At 41.9% G+C, this 12870-nt stretch overlaps 1 long non-coding RNA gene across 2 annotated transcripts; it reads right to left on the reverse strand.

Moving 5' to 3' along the window:
* Window positions 1–123: 123 nt before the first annotated feature.
* On the reverse strand, window positions 124–9878 carry LOC140529669 (uncharacterized). Of its 2 annotated transcripts, none has more exons than XR_011975642.1 (3): window positions 6740–9878; window positions 3508–3696; window positions 124–320 (listed from the first exon to the last, which is right to left on the reverse strand). It is a non-coding gene; the product is annotated as an uncharacterized lncRNA (long non-coding RNA). The 2 variants fall into 2 exon arrangements; XR_011975643.1 differs by having other exon boundaries at window positions 2864–3696.
* Between the last annotated feature and the right edge of the window lie 2992 nt (window positions 9879–12870).

Here is a 12870-nt window from a genome sequence, read left to right on the forward strand (position 1 = left end):
CTTTAAAAAGAGCCATTATTTTCTTAAACAGGAATTTTTCCAGACCAAGACTCCAACTCATTCATCTGTCTATCAGGTGAAAGCCCAGAAGGCAGGTAGGGAGGAGTCCCAGTGTTAACTGGATCCAAGATCATTTCCAGAGGCACTGTAACGAGCAGAGCCGTTAGGTGATGTGATGGATCTACACCCTCGGTTTTGTCTCATGCTTTTGCTTGCCTGGTGTCAAAGATTCCTGGCTTCTCTTTGGAGTTTCTGAGTTCGGAGCACACAAGCAGAATTCTGTCCTCGTGAAGATCCAGAGAGGTAGGTAAGCAATAGCACTACAAGGAAATAGAAACAATTTGGTGTAATCAAAAGAACTTGGAACCAGAAGACCTGGATTTGAATCTCAGTTTTGCCACCAAGTTATCAAACCTTGAGCAGTTCACTTTCCTTCCCAAGGGTTCAGTTTTCTAATTTTTAAAGACTGAGATATATTCTGGAGTCCTTTACAGGATTAGATGACCTCATGATGGATGAGTCCCCTATCACTGGCAGTTTTCAAATACAAAGTGGATGACCACTTTCTGGCGATGTTATGGAGGTGATTCAGGCATGATGCCCTGGCTTCTTTTTTCAGCTCTGAGATTCTGTGATGCCATAGACTTTTAGATCTGAAAGGGACTTTAGAAATTATCTAATTCAATCTCATTCTCCATTCTTCATTTTACAGATGAGGAAACTGAGGCATCAATTTATACTTATCAAAGCACTTTCCCATGAACATCAGAAAGCTCCAAAGCAAACTCCATAAAGTCATACTTTAATGTGGAGTATAAAGAATTCTGAACACTTGAAGGATATGCTAGGGGAGCATAACCATCCTGAGAAGGCTTTGGTCTGGATGATAGATTGTCTCCTCATTGTGAGAGCAAGCTTAGCCAAGTATGGAAAGCCTCATTACCAGTAAGTTGGCCATATGGCAAGGCCTTCTTTAACTATGGCATTACATGAAACAAAGAAATACACATATCCCTTGGTCATTTCTGGTTTGATGGTGTCAGTACCATAATAGTAGAAAGGGGAGCTGTAACATCTGCTTCAACAGCCCTTCTCTCAGAGACTCTAGATATTATTATTATTGTGCATTTAAGAAGTTGTGGCATCTTGGACTGACAGTCAAACCGTCCCTTGAGAAGACAAAGTTTAATTCTTGTTTAGGAGAGATTGTTAACTGTGATGGTTGAAGAAAAGGCAAAGAAAATGGTCCAAGACAATTGATTTCCTAGGAGAAGTGAATTTAACTCTTAACTTTTGAAGAAAAATGAAGATTATTGAGAAGAGATTTCAATTAGTATCCTAAAACAAATGGATGGTGGGACTGTTTCCAGAGTGCTGAGAAGTCAGTATTTTGTAGTGCATGGTTAAAGGACAGCTGATATGTTGTAAATAATCATTTATATCTTTTTATTGTAGTAAAAAAATCTTTATGCTTATTTAATTTTAGAATATTAGGCGGTTTGATATATATGTATATGCATTTGTACATTGTAAGAGAGAGGAGAGAGAGAGAGAGAGAGAAAAGCAAAAGTTTATGAAAAAAGAGGTTTCTCTAGTTCACCAAATAAGTAATATTCAATAAGCCAGTTTGGGGACTGAGCTAATTAATGAATGAAATCTGCAATTTTAATAATTAATAAAGAAACATCAAAACATACCCCTTGATTGCCTCAGAGAATAAATAAGGACAATGAGTTAGCTAGCAGGCAGAGGGAAGCGCACTCCTCGTACACTTAAGTTTAAGGTCAGTTCTGAATTGCTCTAGGAACAAAGGCTGGGTTCTTAGGCCATCTACATAGTTGTTGATACTCAGTTGTTGATACTCTAAATGTGAGATCTTCATCCAGTGACCCATGACTGGGCATTATCCTGGAGAAATTTAAGTCTCACATTAATCTTGACTGTCTTGTTTTAAGTGAAACCAGAAGATGAAAGAAAGCTGCAGCTGAATGGAAAGATGTTCTATAGGTCCCCCTTGGAAAGGCAAATAAAGGAGCTGGAGTGGGTTTTCATGTGTCCAAGGACAATAAAAAACATCATTCCATGGGATATTTGACCATATCATATTATAAAGCTTATAAGAAATATTTGCAAGAAGACCACCATGAAAATATTTGCAACATATATTGCAAAGAACGAGGAAATAGAGGAATGCTGTGAACTCTGAAAGACTCTACTAATTAAAGCAGCACATATTTTAGTGCTCAGTGAACTCAATGCTAAGGTGTGCCAAGGGCAAAACAGTGAAAAAATATGCTAGAACACCCTGTTCAAAAATAAGAAGTAAACAAAGTTGGGCTTGTAGACTATACAGAAGCTTCATACGCATATACTGAGTGAATGGATGGATGAATGGATGAAGAGATGGATAGGTGGATGGAAGGGAAAAAAGCATTTATTAACAGCTAGGTGCCAGGCACTATGTCAAATGCTGGGGATACAAATCAAATAATTTTTTTTCCCTCAAGGAGCTTATATTATATTTCAACTAACAGAAAACAACTGGCTTGTCCAAGGTCACATAGGAAGTACCATTGAGAGGATTTGGAACCAGGTCCTCTGACTCACTATAGCAGGTTGCTTTCCTTCCGAATAATGAGCCTTCATTGTGCAAGATATAACACTCACTTTTCCATAGCACTCGAAGATTCAGAGGGTAATGTGTTCACAATAACCTCATCAGGGAGTTGGTACAATAATTATTAGACATGAACAAATTCAGGGTCAGAGAAGTGAAGTCATGTGATTAAACATGGACGCCAGATCCTCTGGCTCCAGATCCAGTCTTCCCCCTGAGCTATATTGCACTGTTTTTGTTCCACACCTGGAAAAACACTGTGACTTCATGTCCAAGGTGAGAAACCAGAACTCCAAGTCTTGGGTTGGCTGGCTTTGTGAAGACCCTACAAACATCTGTGTCGGGAAAGGAGAAAAGCAGCCCATTTTTAACCTACAGGGAAGTCAGCTCTATGGAACTTTATAAACTGAGTTAGCAAATTTCTGCCCTTGAACTTTTCTGCTTCTGTGCTAGACATGAAAATCTGATTCTATCTGCAGGTTTGATGAGCCTGGGACCCCATCTGTCCCTCTGTTCACTGCCTTGAACACTGTCTGTGCTTATGCATTGGAGACTGCATCCCATGGAGCATGGACAGAGATGGGCCAAGACATGCAGGGACTATTCTTTGCCTTTCTATGGATGGGCAGAACTTAGCAGAGTACCTGGCACATAGCAAATTCTTGATAAATGCTGATTGACTGACTGACCACCCCAGCCCCCATCCCAGGGGATAGCCAAAGAGTTTAGGAAAAACACCTGCCTCTTGGCTAGGTTTGCCAAGGATTGAATTTGGAGAAGAGCCTGCTGGTTAGAGAGGGCCTCAGTGGGCCCAGCTGTTACACTGAACAGGCTCTTAAAGGAATGACAAGAACACTCCCCCCTACTTGCCTGGCTGGCTGGGATACCACCTTGTTAGACTTGTTTCTGCTCCAGGTCATTCATATGCTCCTCTTCCCTCTAGGCAGCTTTCCCAGGTTGGCGGCTGTGACCACAGTCTCTGTGGGGCAGGCCATGATTGCCACCCTTTGTCCTGAGAGTTACCAGCAAGCCTTGGGGAGGCCCAGTCACTTCTTGCCTTCTGAGTGGTCTCTCTTCTCCTGCATGGGCAGTGAATAAACAATACCAGGGATGGTTAGCAGTCAGGTGCACAGCCAGAATAGAGTTGGGGGTGGGGGTGGGGGGAGGGTCTGGGTTGGCAGCTTTTAGTTAGCCCAAAGGCTTGTGAGAGCATTGGGACCTTGGTTCAGGATGACTGATTCCAGCAGGTTTGTGGGGCACTGGGCAGTTACTGCAGCAGAACTACCCTCAGGAATCCAGGAGCTGGCTCCATATTTGTGCTTAATCCCAGAAACCCAGAGACATTTTCCTGAATTGGGGGTATGGACAATTACACCTTAGTTGGGAGACAGGGGCTACAATTGGTTTAAAAAGACAACAGCTTCTCGGGAGCTGCAAACCTCTCTCTCTCTCTCTCTCTCTCTCTCTCTCTCTCTCTCTCTCTCTCTCTCTCTCTCTCTCTCTCTCTCTCTCTCCCCATCTCTGTCTCTCTGTCTCTCTGTTTCTCTTTCTCACTTTCTCATTTTCAGTGAGGGGCCTCTGTGGAGGTCAGGTCCCAGGCATCCTTCTCGCCCTTGGTAGTAATGGTAACCACTTACATAAGGTGCACAAAGGCTATGTCTTGGTTGCCTTGTTTGTGTTTCTCAGGAATAGGTAGGCAATCTGACCTAGGCATTCGTGGCCTTAGATTTAGGAATTCAAGGCCACAGGAGTGCCTGAGGCTGGCTGCTAGGGCTGATTGTTAGAAGGAATTTCCCACACTGGACATAACCCTGAGAGAGGGGAACCAGAAACCCTTGGAATGTTCTGAGTCATCCCCATAGGGTCACTCCTTATCTCCTTCAGGTGGTGGACGAGCCTAAAGTGGTAAAGCCCTCTCTGATGGCACCAGCAAGGAGTAGTCTAGTACAGGGTAGCAGCCCTTGGTATGGAATGAGGAATTGTCTCAAGGCTCAAGCCCCAGAAGCAGTACCAACTTCTGGCAGTGCCCCTGCCCTGACAGAGGGTAAGGGTGGCAACTCTGCAGCCAAATTCAAAGGTGCCTCTCAGGCATCATCTTTCTTGATCTCTTTGTAGCCTTTAAAGATGCTGTTGACCACCTCATCCTCGACATCTTCTTCTTCCTAGGTTTCTATAACACTCCTCTCTCCAACCTGGCTAACTATCCCTGCCCTGGATCATCATTCTTGTCCCACTCCCCCTGTGCTTGGGTAAGCCACAAGGCTCTGTCTTGGGCCTTCTTTTCTCTCTGTTTTTTCTCAGGGTCATCTCATGGGCTCCCATAGGTTCAACTACCACCTCAGTTATTATGCAGATGACTCCCAGGTCTCTATATCCAGCTCCAGTCCCTTTCTTGAACTCTGAGCCTTCACTCTCAACTACCTATTGGACATCTTTAACTGGATATCCCATAGGTATTTCAAACTCAGCAGGTCTAAAAGAGAACATATTATAGTTATACCTTCATGGCAGGAGTTAGGGACACTGCACCCCTGCGATCAGGAAAATCTTTGAAAAATATTTTAACCTTCCCTTCATACCAGAGGAGAAATCTGAATTTTTTCTTTTTCTTTTATGGGATGTTGACAGTACATTATTGTAAAGTTTGAGTTAAGTAGTTGGTCATAAGCTCTATATCATCTGCTGGGCTTCATTTGTTATCTGTGGCTTTTGCAAAACTCCCCCAAATTCCTATCTAATTTATATCGACCTACCATATGCTGAAACTGTGATGGGGAAAGTTACAATGTGGAGGAATTATCTGTATAATCCCACTCTTCCTAACCATTCTGTCCAGGGTACCACCACCCTTTCAATCACTGAAAGTCACCCTCAACATCCTTAACATCCAATCATTTGCCAAAAACTTATTGGTTCCACTTCTAAAATATATCTTGTATCTATATCCATCTCTCTATTCTTAGCATGGTCAGGTTCAGGCCTTTGTCACCTCTCCACCTGAAGAAGGAGGGGCAGCTAGGTGGTACAGTGGATAGAGCACCAGTGCAGGAGTCAGGAGGACCTGAGTTCAAATCTCACCTCAGATACTTGACACTCACTAGCTGTGTGACCTTAGGCAAGTCATATAACCCCAATTGCCTCATCCTGGGTCATCTCCAGTCATCCTGATAAATATCTGGTCACTAGATTCAGATGGCTCTGGAGGAGAAGTGAGGCTGGTGATCTGCACAGCCCCTCCCTCACTCAAAACAAAGTCAAATACAAGTCATGTCATTATTTCTCTGATAGCATGGTCTTCTTTGGCAACAAAGGACGAACACATGCACACACACACACACACACACACACACACACACACACACCTGAAGAAGACAACAAGGTGGTACATGGGTAAGAGCAAAGGGCATGGAGTCAGAAAGACCTGAGTTCAAATCCAGACATTAGCTATGCAATCCTGGGCAAGTCATTTAACATGTGTGCTTCAGTTTTCTCATCTCCTACATGAGTATCATTTAGACACAGAGCATCTACCTCACAGGGTTATTGTGAGGATCAAGTGAGGTGATCATTATAAAGTTTATTTACCTATTGGACATCTTCAACTGGATAGTTGTGTCCGACTCTTCATGATCCCATTTGGGGTTATCTTGGCAGAGATACTGATGTAGCTCACCATTTCCTTCTCCATGGCACATAATAAGTGCTTAATAAAGGCTGTTTCCTTTCCCCATCTCCCTGGGGCTGTACGATAGCCTCTTAATTCACCTCTTTGTCTCTAATTTCTACACTCTCCAATCTTCAAAGTTCATATCTGTGATTGTTTGTGTGCTTCTGCATAAGCCATCACTTCACTTTTGTCTCATAGAATCCCTAGCTTCCATTAAAGCTCAGCTCAGTTGTTATCCTGTAGGAATCCTATCTGTATCCTTTCATTGGTAATGACACATAAAGGAAAGTTGAAAAGGGGGGAGATGAAAAATACATGGTAGAGAAAGTCTTATGGAGAGTCAAGAATGCCACCTGGATCTCTCCAGTGTTGAACTAGGAATCTTCTTTAAAATGGAAGTATTGGGAGAAACCAGCCCATAAAAGGAAGAGTCTGCAGGAGTAGTGGGTACTTACAATGTGAGAAGTGGTCCAAAGATGCTGTGAGCTTCCAGGATGAAGAAGATTCCAAGGCATGATGGAGAAAGTCCTGCTAAGAGTCAAGAAAGCAGCCTGGAGAAAAATGAAGATATAGTTGTCCTAGACATCCCCCTTGAAAAATGAGGCTCTGGGAGGAACCAGATAATCTGAAGGACAGGACATAAGGGAGGAGGTTTTCTGTCATGGTTGTTGCTTTGAAGCAAAGGTCCTGGGTGAGGTGGGAGGCAATTCCAACTTCCATGCCTCTGGCTTGGTGCAGAAGGCCTGAGAAGACAGTAGGGATGTTGGGGAACAGTATATACTAGATACTAAATAAATATTTATTGAATGAGTTGAATGAAAATATAAATGGCATACTTATCAGGTTTATAAAACATACAACATTGGAGAAGAGCTAATTTTTGGAATTGAAGAATTAGAATTCAAAAAGATGTTGAAAGATAAGACTAAAGTTGGTACTTGTTTAGGAAAAAATGAGAGTTTTGTTTTTACATTGGTGATCAGAATATGGTAGCAAGAGTAGGTAGCAGGTCATGTGAACAAGACTTAGGGATATTAGTTAACTGCAAGGTAAACATAGGTAATCTTTTTAAAAACCATATTAAGCTCCCATGGTGTACAAAATACGTGAGGTATTATGGTATAATGGCAAGAGCATTATACTTACGCTTCTAAAACTTGCTAGATGTGTAACATTGGAAAAGCCACTCCCCCAACTTAAACTTGTCCTAGGGGCAGAGCCAAGATGATGGAGTAGAAAGATGCATATACTCTAGCACTTCCCCCACAGCCCACAAAATACCTGTAAAAAATGACTCTCAACAAATTCTAGTGCAGCAAAAGCCACAGAACAACTGAACAAAAGAGATTTCCAGCCAATGGTAACCTGGAAGGCTGACAGGAAAGGTCTATCGCACAGGACACTGAGTGGAGCAGAGCCCAGCCCTGGCCACAATGCATAGGAAGGAACAGGACTGAACAGGCCTCCAGGGCAGAATCCCCAGCAGGGAAGGTCCCAGATACCTCAACCCACAAGTAACAAAGGAAGCTCCAAAGGTCAGTGTGGGAGGGCCTTCCCAGCTGGGAGAGAAGGAACAGGGTTCCTCCAGCAATAGCCCCAGGCTACAGCAGAGGCCACAGCAGCAGACTTCAGGCAGCTGCAGTGGCCGGGAAGCAACCTGAGTCCATTGTCAGGCTGCTCAGCTTAAAGCCTCTGGTGGTAGGGAGCAGCTGATCTAAACCTCAGCCCTGAATGATGGCCCTGCCCCCACCCAAAACCCTGGGGAAATCGAGCAGTTGAGTTGAATCTTAGCCTTGAACATGGCACTGGGGAAAGGAGGGACAATAGGACCATCCTCTTGACCAAGGATTCAGAAGTCAAGTAAATGGCTAGGAAAATGCCCAAAAAAGGGAAAAAAATAAGACCATAGAAGGTTACTTTCTTGGTGAACAGGTATTTCCTTCCATCCTTTCAGATGAGGAAGAACAAGGCATACTGTCACAGGAAGTCAAGGCCCCTGCCTCCAGTGCCTCCAGATTGGGCTCAGGCCATGGAATAACTTGAAAAGCGAGTTAGCAGTTTGCTAAAGGAGAACCAAAAAAATGCTGAGGAAAATAACACCTTTAAAAAGAGGCTAACTCAATTGAAAAAGGAGGTCCAAAAAGCCAATGGAGGATCTAAAGGAGGCTTTAAAAAGCAGAATTAGCCAAATGGAGGAGAAGGTTCAAAAGCTCACTGAACAAAATAGTTCATTGAAAGAGAGAATTGAGTTCAGGGAAATGAATAACTATGAGATAAACCAAGCAGTTAAAAAACAAAACCAAAAGTTTGAAAAAATAGAAGATAATATGAAACATCTCATTGGAAAAACAACTGACCTGGAAAATAGATCCAGGAGAGACAATTTAAAAATTATGGGACTACCTGAAAGCTATGATCAAAAAAGAGCCTAGACATCATCTTCCATGAAATTATCAAGGAAAACTGTCCTGATATTCTAGAACCAGAGGGCAAAATAAATATTGAAGGAATCCATTGATCACTTCCTGAAAGAGACCCAAAGAGAGAAACTCCTAGGAATATTGTGGCCAAATTTCAGAGTTCTCAGGCCAAGGAGAAAATACCACAAGCAGCTAGAAAGAAACAATTCAAATATTATGGAAATACAATTAGGATAACATAAGACCTGGCAGCTTCAACATTAAGAGATCAAAGGGCTTGGAAAAGGATACTTCAGAAGTCAAAGGAACTGGGATTAAAACCAAGAATCACCTACCCAGCAAAATTGAGTATAATACTTCAAGGGAATAAATGGTCATTCAATGATATAGAAGACTTTCAAGCATTCATGATGAAAAGACCAGAACTGAATAGAAAATTTGACTTTGAAACACAAGAATCAAGAGAAGCATGAAAAGGTAAACAGGAAAGAGAAATCATAAAAAACTTTCTAAAGCTGAACTGTTTACATTCCTACATGGAAAGGAATATTTATAACTCTTGAAACTTTTCTCAGTATTTGGTAGGTGGAGGGATTGTACACACACACACACACACACACACACACACACACACACACACACCACATAGACAGAGAGTACAGGCTGTGTTGAATCAGAAGAGATGATATCCACAAAAAAATAAAATAAAATAGAATAAAAATTAAGAGGCGAGGGAGGAAAATACTGGGAGGAGAAAGGGAGAAATGGAATGGGGCAGATAACAACTCATAAAAGAGATAAGAAAAATCTTGTTCATTGGAGGAGAAAAGGGATAAGGGGAGAGGGGGAAAATGAAGCTACTCTCCCCACATATGGCTTAAGGAGGGAATAACATGTTCACTAAATTTGGTATGAAAATCTATCTTACACTACAGGGAAGTAGGGGAGGAGGAGATAAGTGAGGTGAGGGGAATGATAGAAGAAAGGACAAATGGGAGAAGGGAGTAACTAGAAATAAACACTTTTGGGAAGGGACAAGAACAAATAAAGGAATAAAAAAATAAGGGGGGATAGAGCATTATAGAGGGCAATATAGTTAGTATTACATAACATGATTATTATGGAAGTCTTTTGCAAAATGACACATATTTAGTCTGTATTGGATTGCTTGCCTTCTCAGTGGGGATGGGGAGGGAGGGAGAAAGGGAAGGAGGGAGAGAAATTGGAATTCAAAGTATTAGAAATGAATGCTGAGAATTATTATTGCATGTAACCGGGAAATAAGAAACAAAAGTAATGGGGTATAGAAATTTATCTTGCCCTACAAGAAAAAAGAGAAGATGGGGATAAGGGAAGGGTGGGGTATGATAGAAGGGAGGGTACATTGAGGGAAGGGGTAATCAGAATGCAAGGTATTAGGGAGTGGGGGCAGGGAAGAGATGAGGAGAAAAATTGGACATGCTACAAAGTGATGTAAAAGCAATTAGCATTAAAACAATTGACTGAATTAATTACTGAAATTAAATCAGAGACATCTTTAGTTTGGGGGAAAGAATTTTAGTCCATATTTCCTAGAGGCAGGTAACCTTGGGTAAAATTTGGCATTGATGGAAAAGTTAAGGTTTTAATGGTAAATTTGATTTTATGATTGTTATTTAATGAGGAACTAGAACATGTATAGAAAGGTATGTAAGCCACTTAAGACTTGCCTCAAAAGATATTCCTTAGCCAATCATAGTCATATCTGAATCCTGATTATTGGAACTTGCTATTTTAAGATGCTATGGGACCATTAACTGACTGTTCTTCTGAGTCTAACTCTAGGTATGGATAGCAAGAAAGGTGGTCTGAGCCTCCAATCCATGATGCCAGTAAGCCTGTGAGGTGCTGGTATGAACTGAAAAAGGTGATTTCATGGGAAGGGTGGGAGAGCGTCTGTTCAGCCTAGGCTGAGGTAGGATTGTCCTGATTCAATTTCCCCACTGACACCTGGCAGACTTTAAGCCTGACTAAATGCAAGTGGACAATCTAATCCTGCCTGGAACTGACATGAAGTTGAGGAGATATTGTATCCCTGCAATGTCCCTACTCTTGGTGGCAATTTCCTATAATCAAAAGGTTTGTAAGCTTAATACCAGATCTATTCAATTATAGATTATTGGTAGGGGAACATCCGAGGTTAAGTCTAAAATTAAGCTATTAGGCATAGGACTTTAGACCAACAACAATAAGTTAGGGTCCTTTAATTCTTAGTAATACTGTGGAGACAATTAGGTCAAGAGCTTGTGAAGTTAGCAACATAATTATTATGTGTTGGTTGGTTGTTAATGTTAAAAAAATTTGTTTGTGGTCTATATTGTAAGTGCTTTAAAAGAAGTATCACCTGACCAAAAGTTGAAATTGTTTTGTGATATGAACTGTGTTAAAAATGAAAAATAAAAAAATAAAAATAAAATAAAAAGGAAAAGCCACTTAACCTCTCTCTATGCCTCAGGTTTCCTATCAGTCAAATGTGGATAATAATACCTAGATCCTCACAGGGTTGTGGTGAGGATCAAAGATCATACAGGATGAGTACAATTGTCAGCTCCTGCTCTTATTACAAGAAGTCATGCTAGACACTGTGGATACAAAGATAAGGCTATTCTTCTGGGGAAAATGCATGTACACAAATGAGCAGTATACAAGGTAGGGTTCGATGAGGGCAAAGGAGATAGGTCAGACAGACAACTAGGAAAAACCTGAGAAGAGGGCACCTTCACGTGGACAGTCAGCGAAAACCTATGAAAAGAAAATCTATTTATTCAATAAGCATTTATTAAGCTTCTTCTTCTTCTATGCACATTCAGAATCCAAAGACAAAAGGGAATAAGTCCTTATGGTAAAGAAACTTACATTTTATTGTGGGGAAACACCATAAATACAGATAAATAAATGCAAAACAAAGACCGGGTAGATATAAAGTGATTTGGGGGAGGGGCATGATGCTGGTGACTGGAGGACTCAGTAGAGACTCTGAACAGGAGATGGTGCTTGAAGTGGACCCTTGAAAGGAGACAGGATTCTACAAGGCAGCTGTGAGGAGGCAGAGGTGATGAGGGACTGTCACCTGTGCAAAAATGACACAGAGATGAGAGTTATGTATCTGCGAAGGAACAGCAAATTAGCCACTTTGGCTGGAAGACAGACTGTTAGAAGAAGAAAATGGCATCTGACCTGATTTGTGGAGTGAGAGGATTGTGACACGTGGAAATGAGGAGAGTAGGGAGTGCATTCCAGGCAGGGAGCACAGCTTGTGCAAAGGATGGAGGCAGGAGATGAAGTGTCAGGTTCAGTCTATTTTGGCTTGAATGGAGAGAGTATAAAGGAAAGAGTAATATGAAATGATTGGAAAGGGGACTTGGAGCCAGTAATGTAAGGACTAGGTGGCTGACACAAAGCTAATTGAGTTTAGGCTGCATTAGAATTGCAGTGTCCAAAGAAAAGAAATCCTGTTCTCCCCTGCTCTCGGTGGGGCCACTTGTGGTGTGTTTTGCTAAGTTCTGACTCTGAATTTTGGGAGGGAAGTCAGGAAGACCTGAGTTGACATCTAACCTCAGACACTAGCTAGTTTTATGACCCTGGGCAAGTCACTTAATCCTGTTTGCCTCAGTTTCCTCATCTGTAAAATGAGCTGGAGAAGGAAATGGCAAAACACTCCAGAATCTTTGCCAAGAAAACCCCAAATAGGGTCACAAAGAGTCAGACACAACTAAAACAACTAAACCACAATACCAACAACAAAAGTGTACTTCCTTGAGAAGCGAAGGGATCCCACTCCCTGGAGGGTTCAAGGACAGGATGGATGTCTACTGGTCAGACACCATAAGATCATAGGTCTTTAGCTGGATGGGACCTTAGAGGTCATCTAGTCCACGACCTCATTTTACAGATGAGGAAACTGAGGTTCTGAGAAGTCAAATGACAGAACATGGATCTTATTCTCCTTCCACTATACTTGGGCTGCTGAACAAATGTTCTAGAGGGCATCCTGGTTCAGGTACATGTTGAACTAGATGGTGCACATCTGACTCTCAGACTCTGTGATCCTGTGGGTGGGGTTAGTCAAATTAGCTGGGGTCACCTCCCATAGCAAACTGGTAGAGGGAGCAAGGACTCTCCATTGT

Source organism: Notamacropus eugenii, chromosome 2 (assembly GCF_028372415.1).
Source record: "Notamacropus eugenii isolate mMacEug1 chromosome 2, mMacEug1.pri_v2, whole genome shotgun sequence".
NCBI classification, from domain to species: domain Eukaryota; kingdom Metazoa; phylum Chordata; class Mammalia; order Diprotodontia; family Macropodidae; genus Notamacropus; species Notamacropus eugenii.